The sequence below is a fragment of the Epinephelus lanceolatus genome, chromosome 17 (assembly GCF_041903045.1).
Source record: "Epinephelus lanceolatus isolate andai-2023 chromosome 17, ASM4190304v1, whole genome shotgun sequence".
Lineage (NCBI taxonomy): Eukaryota > Metazoa > Chordata > Actinopteri > Perciformes > Serranidae > Epinephelus > Epinephelus lanceolatus.
The window spans coordinates 2,939,039-2,950,891 of NC_135750.1; positions in this window are offsets into that span (position 1 = coordinate 2,939,039).

Here is an 11,853-nt window from a genome sequence, read left to right on the forward strand (position 1 = left end):
AATGGCTTTAATGATGAATAATTGTAAAGTATATTTTCCACTCAGGCCTCTTGTGCCACTGCCCCACAGAACACTCATTCAGAGTGTTACATTTTTAACATAACTGTACTATGACTTCTTAAAGTTTTTTCAACATGTTATACTATGACTTTTTTACATTCTCTACTAATGTAGTTTTATAACTAAGGTCAGGAACAAAGACCAGGCCTTAGACACATCCCATTTCCATCCAAAAGTATTTAAACACTCTCACAGCTTCACATGTTCTGTGCCAGGGGCGATTCTAGGATCAGAGGTTTAGGGGTGCTGAGCACCCAGAGTGCTGGCCGGCCAGGCAAGAGACATTTCACTGTTTTGTACATTTTGACGCAATTTCGGACCATCATTCCCACATTTGTGAAAGAAAAGCATAACACTTTGTGGGTAGGGGAAACTCTGTGACTAAACCATCAAATCTAAGTAATTTAAATGCTGAGTCACAGCAAAAGAGGAATGGATTGGAATCATTAAAGAAATATACCCTAACCCTAATTTCTGGAGGAAGTAGGGCTGGGCGATAAATCGATTTTATCTATTAATTCAAATTCGTAGTAGTAATAAATATCCATTTTTTCTTTAACATCCACCACAGCCGCTCCCCGCTGGGCTTCTGTAGTTCAGAGTGGGCTCACCCCCCCATCAAGTGTGTTGGAAGGCTGTTCAAAGCAGTACTACCAATTTACTGCAGCACCTCAAACAGTTGTTGCTCCCTACGAAAATATCCCGATTCAAGTTCTGGAATTCATTACAATATAATGGTAGGGGAAACACTGCCATATGATGAGAAAGGGGCCCGGTGGAAGGCGATCATGGATGCAGTTGTGATGTATATTGCAAGAGATATGGTGCCCTTATATACTGTGGAAAAGCCGGGGTTTATTCATATGCCGAAGGTTTTGGACCCCAGGTACGTGCTACCAGGCCGCAAGTATTTTTCTGAAAATTGATTTTAAGTAGAGGGGAAAAACTCGATTTAAATCATGAATCAGATTTGTTGTGAAAAAATGTCTGTCTGCACACACTCCTCTATTTTTGTTGTTAAAATGTCACGTTTCAACCTGGATTAGCACCCCAGGGGCCCCTGGCCACCAGATCTCAAAGGCCCCTTGTACACACGCAATGTCACCACCTCACACACCATGCTATGCCACACCACGGCACCACCACGCCAATTAACACACAAATCATACTAACCAGTTACCAGCAACTAATGTTGATTTCAGCACTGATGATACGAACAACACCTTATTCTCTCTCTCTCACACACTCACACACACGCACACTCACACACACACACACACACACACACACTCTTAACTCAAGGCTGACACTCACTGACTCACAGATAATAATCACCACTGAAATGTTACATCAATGCATCATAACAGCCACACAACACAGCTGAATGGAGGGTTTCAAAATAAGGGGTTCATAGGTACCATGCAGAAATGCAACAGCCAACAAATGAGCTGCAACTGGTGTGTGTGTGTGTGTGTGTGTGTGTGTGTGTGTGTGTGAGAGAGAGAGAGAGAGAGAGAGAGAGAGAGAGAGAGAGAGAGAGAGCGTGTGTGCAGGGCAGAGATAATGTGTCAAAATGAAGGCGTGTGCATGTGTGTCAAGGCTGACAGACAAACAGCAAATCAAATAAACCATCCTCACACTATGCTCAGTGCACTGACAGCATTATCAATGTTCTTACCTTTAGGAGTTCTTCTTCCTGGACTTTAACTTGAACACACAGTCTGCCACCAGAAAACCCAGCTCCTTCACCAGGTCACGTTCAATGGCCATCAGGCAGAGTGCTGACAGTCGCTCTTGTTTCATGGTGCTCCTCAGTTCCTTCACTTAAATGTTCTTTCTCCTTCACAGTTTGATACAGGTAGGGTGAGAAAACGACGGAGAGCCAAGCGTCCACAGTTCCCTCCTTTTCTGGACGATGCACTTTCTGTGTTCGGGTCCCGTCTCCATGTTTCCTGATACAAATGCAGTGTTATGTGCTGAAAACATTTTGCAAGCACAGCACAGTATATTTATAAATGATCCATTCATGGGTGATGATTTCTCCATTTTGAAGCTCACTGGAGAGCAGGCCGTTGGTCAGTGAGCGCGTGGCTCCGTCCGACATGACGCTCGGTACTTTGTGGCCCCATTTTGAAAAGCAAAAGCACCTTTCACCATCATGTCCTCTCTGAGGTTATCCGTCACCACCCCCCATAAAGCAGGGTCGTTGCTGGGCGGCTGCCTGCTGCTCTCCTGGCTGCTTCTTCTGCTTCTTTAGTTGAGGCTCTGGGTCACGGGCTGCGGCAGCCGCCACTCTGCTGGTGCTCGGCACTGGATCACCTCCTCCTCCAGCTCCGAGGACCTGTTGCTGGTGTTGGCCGGGCTAACCGTTAACGTTAGGGGCACTGGCTCCAGTGCTCCGCCGCTAGAAACAGTTAGCCTATCCTCCGGGTCCTGCTGCTGCTAACGTTAGGGCTAGAGGCGTTAGCTAGCTCTAGCTAACTAGCTAGCATGTTAGCCAACTCCGTTTCGTCGTCGTCTGTAAGTTTTTTTGTAAAAGGCAGGACATCTTTAATCACCGCTGCTTCTCTCTCTTACCTTAGTGTGAGCTGTCTACTACTGACCACACTCTGAAGTTCAACGAGCCGCCGTGGCGCACGCTCGCGCTGCCCAGCATGCACCCTGCCAGCCAGCGTCACGTGATGACGACACACTCAGATCTTTTTTAAAAACATGATTTTATTATTTATGATTTCATTTTCCAGTGTTACAAAGTTTTTGAAAACAGATTTAAATTGCTGTATGAAGGGCCCAACAAGCAGGGATGGGCAGTATTTCTATTACTTGTATTTAAAATACGTATTTCAATTACATTTGAGTATTTTGTCATTTGTATTTGATAAGGACGATAAAAAGCAAATGTAATTTGTAACAGAATACTTTTGAGTGGAATAATTTTGTATTTAAAATACTCAAAATACTTTCTCCACAAATCAAAAAACAAAAATAATAGGCTACACATTCTTATAATATTGGATGCAACAATATTTTGTACTTCTTTTTTTTTTTCTTTAATATTTTTATCTATATGTTTTTTAAACTTGGGCCATTCAATGTGCCCTTCACTGACCTAGTGGTCTGTTTTACTGGACTGTGCATCACAAAGAAAACTGTATGTTGTGGTTGATGCTTGGGATGAGTATGCTACAAATGAATTGCCTCACGTGGAATCAATAAAGTTGTCTGAATCTAAATCTGAATCAGTTACAATGCAGTTACTCATGGTCTCTCATTGCAGCATGTAAATTTTGAGCATTTTTGGTCAAGGACTTTTTGAGTTATTCACAAAAAGATTTGAATTGGTTAGTATAGCGCCACCTATGGACGAATCATGGGCATTCTTTCTGGTATAGTTACTCATGGTCTCTAGTTGCAGTATGCACATTTTGAGCATTTTTGGTCAAAGACTTTTTGAGTTATTCACGAAAAGCTTTGTGGACCAACCGACAGAGTGACCCATAGAGCTGCAGGTCGCTGCTAAAAAGAAAAAGAAAAAAAAATATTTTCTGTATTTGAAAATACAAAATACATGTATTTTATTTTGATACATTTGAGGGATATTTTGTATCAAAATACATTTTGATGTATTTTTGCCCATCTCTGCTGACATTGAACGATCACTGAATGTGGCAACGTGTTCTGCTATACCTCAAAGAGAATATTATTTTCATCATTATTATTATTTTAATTTATACAAACTGACATAAGGAATCTTTTTTCGTCATCTTTTTCCTCTTTGTCCAATGGGACGATTTGAGAGGCGGGCCTTCTGTGGTGCTCACAACAACAAGTTTACAGTTGGTAAACAATGGAGGAGAAACTGGTGGTAGTGGTTGCTGGATACCCAGAGCTATACAGCCTGATGATAGACAGCAGGTTGTCAAACTGCCCCTGAGTCATCCTAAAATATGCCTGTAAACGTTCATGATGGAGGAGAAGCTCCTGGACCAAGTGGTGGTACTCCCCATGATCCAGCCTCTTTTTTAGGGTCTCATGTACCCACACAGATCTCTGTTTATCTGCTGACAGCCTCTCACCCTCAACCAGAGCTACAGACAGTACCCTCTGCCTCAACATGGCAGCAACTACACACTGATTACTGCAGGATACATACAATAAAATAAACTAAGTGGCATACAATTAAAAAAGGCAGTGTGGCGCGCCATATACGTGACATTGACTTGATGTGATTTAAAGAACACAATACAAAGAATAGCACAAAAACAAATGTAACTAGGAAAATAAAAGTCAAAAAGTATGTCTTGAGTCATGCAAATGTTACAAACATCAAGGATTACCTGAGTCAATTTACACACGTATTCAACATCATTGCAATATCTGAAACATGGATCAACATGGAAAAAGGGGTGGACTTTGAGCTGGAGGGGTTTGAGTTTATGCACATGGATCGGCAGAATAAAGGTGGAGGGGGAGCTGCAATCTATGTGGACAGAAATCTGAACTTCAGAGTGTTGGACAATATGTCAGCTGTTGTTTACAACACGCTTGAATGCAAATCAACTGAAATATACAAAGAGAAAAATAAATCTTTAACTATTAGCTGCATATACAGGACACCAGGTTCCAGTATTGAACTGTTCAAGGACTGGATGGAGGAAATGTTTGCCAAAAAAAGTCATAAAACAATTTTCATCTGTGGAGACTTCAATATCGACCTGCTTCATCCAAATAAACACAAAATGACCGATGATTTCATTCATACAATAAACAGTATGAACTTATATCCAAAAATCACCAGACCCACCCGGATAACTTCCCACTTTGCCACGCTAATCAACAATACATTCACAACTGACATGATGAACAACACAATAAGTGGACTATTAATCAGTGATATCAGTGACCATTTGCCAATTTTTACAGTATTTGACAGCAGCTACAAGACGAATCAACCTGACAACAAAACAAAATTGTGCATATGAGGAATTCTTCAGAATATTTAGAAGATTATAGGATAAAAACTGTCCTATAAAAATCATCACTAGGAGACTAAAATATGCAGATTGTCCTTGGATCACAAAGGGGTTACAAAATGCCTGCGAAAAGAAAAATACACTTTATAGAGAATTCAGAATTCAGAATTCAGGCTAACTGTTTTTCAGACAGAGAACTGAGGAGGCAGAAAATAAATATAACAAATATAAAAAGAAGTTCACTAATATTATAAGAATAACTAGGAAAGAATATTAAAACAAACTATTAGATGATAACAAGAATAACATTAAAGGTATATGGAAAATATTGAACACTAATAAAAATGGTTCTGGACAAGTAGATTACTCTAAATATTTGATTATTGATAACACTGAAAAGTATAATATGAATGAAGTGGTTAATGGTTTCAATAAAGTCTTTGTCAGTGCTGGACCTGATCTTGCAAAACAAATCCCTGATCCAGGAACATCTGAGGAGCAGAACGATCATTTCATTGATAGAAATCTGAGTTCAATGTTCCTCACAGCAGTGGATGAGAAAGACATTTTAGATATTGTTGCTAAATGTCCAAATAAGACATCTACTGACTGTGATGGCATTAATATGACTGTTGTGAAAAGGCTCACTGAGGGAATTTCAAAACCATTAATGTATATCTGTAATTTATCATTTCAGACCGCTACATTTCCAGACAACATGAAAATAGCAAAAGTCATAGCTCTGTATAAATCTGGGAACAAACACCACTTCACAAACTACAGACCTGTTTGATTGCTACCTCAAGTCTCCAAAATCCTAGAAAAGCTTTTCAATAACCGGCTGGAAAAATTCATAGACAAACACAAGTGACTCACTGAAAGTCAATATGGATTCAGATCAAACAGCAACATAACTGGCATTAATAGATTCAGCTGAGGAAATCACAGATTCACTGGACCATAAACTGTATACAGTTGGAATATTCATAGACATAAAAAGGCTTTTGACACAATAAACCATGATATATTATTCAATAAACTAGAACGCTATGGCATCAGGGTAAAGTGTTGGACTGGGTGAGGAGTTATTTGTCTAACAGAAAGCAGTTTGTGAAGCTGGGTGATCAGTGTTCAACATGTTTGGACATTACTTGTGGTGTCCCCCAGGGGTCAGTGTTGGGCCCTAAATTGTTTGTTCTTTATATCAATGATTTATGTAACATATCAAAAGTATTCAAACTGGTGTTATTTGCTGATGATACAAATATTTTTTGTTCTAGCAGTGAATTGCAAGTTTTAACGCAGGTGATTAATTCAGGACTGAGTAAATTAAAAATATGGTTTGATAGAAATAAATGATCATTAAACCTGAACAAAACAAGACTGATACTTTTTAGGAACTGCAGAACTAATACACAGATAAAGATTCATTTGGATGGGTTTAATATTGAAACAGTTAATGAAATCAAATTCCTTGGGGTGACAACAGACGACCAAATCTGCTGGAAATCACATATGAAGCATGTACAAACCAAAGTATCAAGAAGTACTGCAGTATTAAATAAAGCAAAGCAGGTCCTGGATCACAAGTCACTCCACATTCTGTACTGTTCACTTCTTCCATCTCTAAATGACTGTGAAGAGGTTTGGGCAACAACTACATAAGTACAATTCATCCATGACTTATTTTGCAAAAGAAAGCACTTCAGATCATTCATGGGGCAGGATATAGGGATCATGCAGACTCTTTATTCTTACAATCCAAACTCTGACAATCTAAAGATCTTGTGGAATTACAGACAGCACAAATAAAATTTAGAGCAAAAAAACAATTTACTACCAGGAAATATTCAAAAATGATTCACTGAAAGGCGGGGGGTTATAACTGAAGGGGAAAATTAAATTTCAAGACTCTGTCTGTGCGTACGACAAGAAGAAGTTTTTGTATTTCTGTCTGTGGAGTGAAACTATGACAGCGTTTGAACGTGGAGCTCAAGAAATGTCCAAACATAAAGCAGTTTAAAAAGAGATGATTTTCAGGAGGTACAAGAATGAAGAAGGTGTTTGACTATCAGCAGGGGTTTACTCATTTATTTATTTACCATCAGTTTTGTTTATGTACGTTTGAGTGTGTGTACATACATAATTTGTGTGTATATATACAAAGTTTGACAAAGCAAACACATCTGTCATGATTGGATAAGGATATAAAGATGAGATTATTTTTTGAATAAGGTATAGATATATAAATTTATATTTTCTATTTATTTATATCGTGCTGGAAGACAAATATTATTGGTAATTGATTTAATATATTAGAATTAGAATAGGTCTAGGAGAATTAATTATTGTACAGCTTTATACTGATGGGGAGCTACATAATTGACTATTATTAATATATGTAGAAAGGGTGGGAATAAATAAGTTTGTACTTCCTCCCACTCCTTTTTGGACATGTAAATCAAATCATTCTATGTTGTTTTCAGTTTTCATGCTGCCTTTAGTCTAATGTTTTTGTCTTTATGTCTGTCTACCACTGTATGACTATTTTGTTTGTTGTATCAGAGTGGCTGCTGCTGTGTGTTAAACTTTAACACACAGTCAGTTCAAGCTGCTGCACAATCTGCATATTTATTCATTCAATCATTTCTAAGACTATTTGCAATCTGTTTTCCTTACACAAATCATTATAAGTAGAAGAGACAGAGTTATGTAAGAAAATGTGACTCTGACATTGTGCAGTTTGCTGTTTTGTCCCTTGCAGCAAACCAGTCTACAGGAAACATAATTCCATTTCCTTTTCTGCTTTAGAAATGTATAAAATATTACACATACATATGCATTAACCGCACACTAAATGTCAGTGTTTGCATTCCACAGTTTTTAAGTGGCTTGCTGCATTGATTAATCCAAATTTCATCAACATGGCTTCATACAACGTGTGTATTTCTGCCAATAAGTTTATATACAGCCTTAAAAGTGGCTTGATCTTTTCTTAAACTAGCAAATAATTCCTCCACACTACTGTAAGTATTATTCTTATTCAACAGTCCTGACCTCTTAGATCCTGGGAACATTGTCTTTTAACTGTCCCCTGATTGAGGCTGGTGGGTAAAGGAGATTGGGCCTTTGTGGTAGCTGCTGCAAAGCTTTGGAATAGCCTCCCACTCTCAATTAAATACTCCCCAACATTGACAGTTTTAAGACAAATTTTAAAATGTAGATGTTTTCAATGGCCTTCGGTTGTCTGTAGTCGTTTTAAGTATTTTATAATATAATATGATATAATATAATATAATAATAATAATAATAATAATAATAATGATAATAATATAATTTTAGTATTTCATAATCTTTTTTACGTTTGTAATTGTTATTACTGGTTTTATTCAGTCTTTATTTGCGTACATTTTATATTGCTATATATTTGTGTGTCATTCTTTTTTATGAACAGCACTTTGGTCAACTGCAGTTGTTTTTAAATGTGCTATATAAATAAACTTGATTTGATTTTGATTTGAATAGCCAGTGTAAAGGCTTTCATAATCTTAACTACCTTCTCACCTTGCATTTTATCAGCTACACTCTGCCCTTTTTTACATTCCTTCTCACTGCTGTGACATATAAATATAGAAGTGGAGGGTGGCCTGGGAAATGTAAACTGTCAAACTGTTTTTCCTGTCTTTCTTTTTTTTTTCCTTGCATGTTTTGGAATGTCTTTCAGAATAATGTCTTTACACGCTCATCTTGTGATGGTAAATCGCATGTCACTCATTGATCACTAAAATGAATTACCTCTTCATCTGTGTTTTTTATCAATTTGTGGTGCTATCCAAAACAAGCAATGAACATAAGGTAAACCACACTGTTGAAATTCCACAGAATAAAAGTAGTCCAAGATTTTTCCTGTGATGGAGACATGAGTACTTCCCTCAAAAACAATAACATCTAAAATCAAACATCCTTGCTGCAGTGACAATACAACAGTGCAACAGTTCACATCTGTCTGCCCAGTCTAAATCATCAGCTGTCTGTATTTCTTCTTCCTGTTTCAAAATGCTAAAGAAAAGACTTGTCCAACACAAAACTGCAGAAGGAAATGAAGAGAACTACAGAGGGACACCAAGCTGACAGACATAAGCTAAGAGGTCATGCTTTGCTCTCTGCCAAAAAGCTGGTGTACCTCTAATAGCTCTAAAAAAAAAATGGAACCCATCATCAAACTGAAACAATATTTGCTCAGAACAACAGGCATAACAACAATAACAATAATAATAATCATTATAATCATAATGATGTCATTAATAATAAACAATAATAATGAAGAAGACAAGAAGGGGAAGAAAAGTTTTCATAGGCATTTCTAGATATACAGACTCCATTACTGAAATGTCCAAATAGTACTGCCACCTTCGTTTTTAATTCTTTACCTCATATACTTTATTCCACATACTGTATCTTTTATAAATGTGTTTATAGTCAGCTATTTCCTTATTTTTTGTATTCTCTGCTTCATTAAAAAATACTTAGATTTCTTACATGTTAAAATTATATTTAAAGCAGTACTTCACCTGCAAAGTGATCATTTGTATATAATTATTTACCACGTTACATTGATTTTGTGAAGAAAACTTTGTTTTTTATGTCATGTTTAATATTAATACACCTTGGTTTAGGACTTGTTGCCTGTCTTCAGTACTCGATGCTTCATTCCTCATTAAATGAACCTCTGCCCTCTGATTTTGGATGAGGAAGCTCACATGACTGATGAACCATCTGTATTATCTTTTGTGTGCAGGTTGTGCACTCTGCCCTGTTGATACCTACTGACATTTTATTATGAACATGTTTCACAGACCTTTGCTGCATGTCATGTCATGACCATCTCTCTCTGTCCTCATGCCCTGTCTGTCTCTGTTGTCTCATTTAAAAAATAAACTGAATCCTTAACTGACTGTAGCTGTCTTGGGCTCCTGGCATGTCATCAACGATCATATTTTCACAACACACCAACGTCTTTTGCATATCTTAGCTGTCATCATTTCCTGGAAATCTATAAAAATCACTGAAAAGACCTCTTAGTGGAGAAATACAGACTGAATTCTTGAAATGTCTAAACAGTACAACCACCTTCGTTTTTAAGTCTTTACCTCATATAAGTTATTCCACATACTGCATCTTTTATGAATGCATTTATAATCAGCTATTTTTGCAAATGTTTCTGTGCTATTTCTTTTCTAAACACAAAAAATGCTTTCACTGCTTACATGTCAAAATATATTTGAAAAAATTCTTCACCCACAAAATTACCATTTGTATATCAATTACTCTTTGTGCATGCATTGACTGTGAAGAAAACTTGTTTTTTTTTTTAATTCTCTGTTCAGCGTGGATGCATTTTACAAAAGTAGTAAATATTCTCAGTTTAATTGAAGTAATGGGGGTCTGTGTTTAACAGCTCCAAACTATATCAAAAACATCTGTTTACAAACTCTCTCACAACTCCTACAATATAATCCAGGTCTCTTTTATCCAACATGTTCTTTTGTAAAATAAGATCAGTGATTGAGTGTTGATGTTGTCAGTGATGGGGAGCTTTATTCGTTCTCAGGTTTATTTGCAGTGTGTGTTGCTGCTGTGGGTTAAACTTTAACATGTATCATATAAAGTCATATAAAGATGCAGCAGCTGAACTTTGAACTGAGCGCTGCAGGTTGGTTCATTACAGTGTTTGAGTGTGACAGCAGCCTGCAGACACAGAGGACTGAATCCTGACGGAGGACAACAGAAAACTCTTTGTGTCCACAGACCTGGTCCAGACAGCAGAGAGCTGCAGAGTGATGAAGTCCATGAGAAGAAACTGAGTAAGTGGACCTTTGATTGATTCCAGTCTCTAATGTGTCTCTGTTGGTTCATGTGTTCACCTCCTGTCTTTGATCCAGACTCCACAGCACAAAGTTTATCTGACAACAAACACTTTAAAGTCTAATGATGAACCTGTCTGTCTGTCTGTCTGTCTTCATCAGGAGGCTGCAGGTTATCACCAACATGAAAAGGTATCACACTCAACACCTGACATCACATTTGATCCTGTTTCACCTTCAACATGTTCATCAACTCTCTGTTTCCTGTTTCTCTGCTCTCTCAGAGAGCATCTGTAAGTGTGAGGACGATCAGCCCACAGTTTCATGTCAGAATAATATGAGCCGTGTTCACACTTTATTCTTTGTATGTATGTATTTGTGTTGTATATATCGTGAAGGTTACATGCTGTGTCTCTGTTAAAGTGTCTGAAGCAGCAGACTGAACACATGTTGCACAAACTGTTGATACAAAAACTGTTGGAGACAAACTCTGAGATTAATCACAGGTTCAGCTGTTTGTCATATGTCATGCTGTATCCATGGCAACGACTGTAGTCCTCATGTTAACCCTGTGGACTCAGCAGTGTCACAGTGTTAACAGTGAGAATTTAAACACATGACTGAGTGAGTGAAGTGTGGAAGGGCTCAGTGTGCAGGTCCACAGGGTGGAGGTTTGGATTGTGAGCTCCCCCTGGTGGTCAGTGAGGTTTACAGCTGCTCTCAGTGTTCCTGTCAGTCTGCTGTCATCCTGTAGGATTCTACTTCTCCTGTTGATAGCTGCTGATACTGAGGCTGAAGACTGAAAACTGAATTTCCCTCCCTGCTGCTCTTCCTCTCTGTGTGCTAGGATCCATCAGAGTCCAGACTCCACTCGACCTCAACCTGGACCAGAACCTGGACCTAAACCTGAACTTGAACCTGATCCCAGCTGTGTGTCCCTTCAGACTGACCAGTCA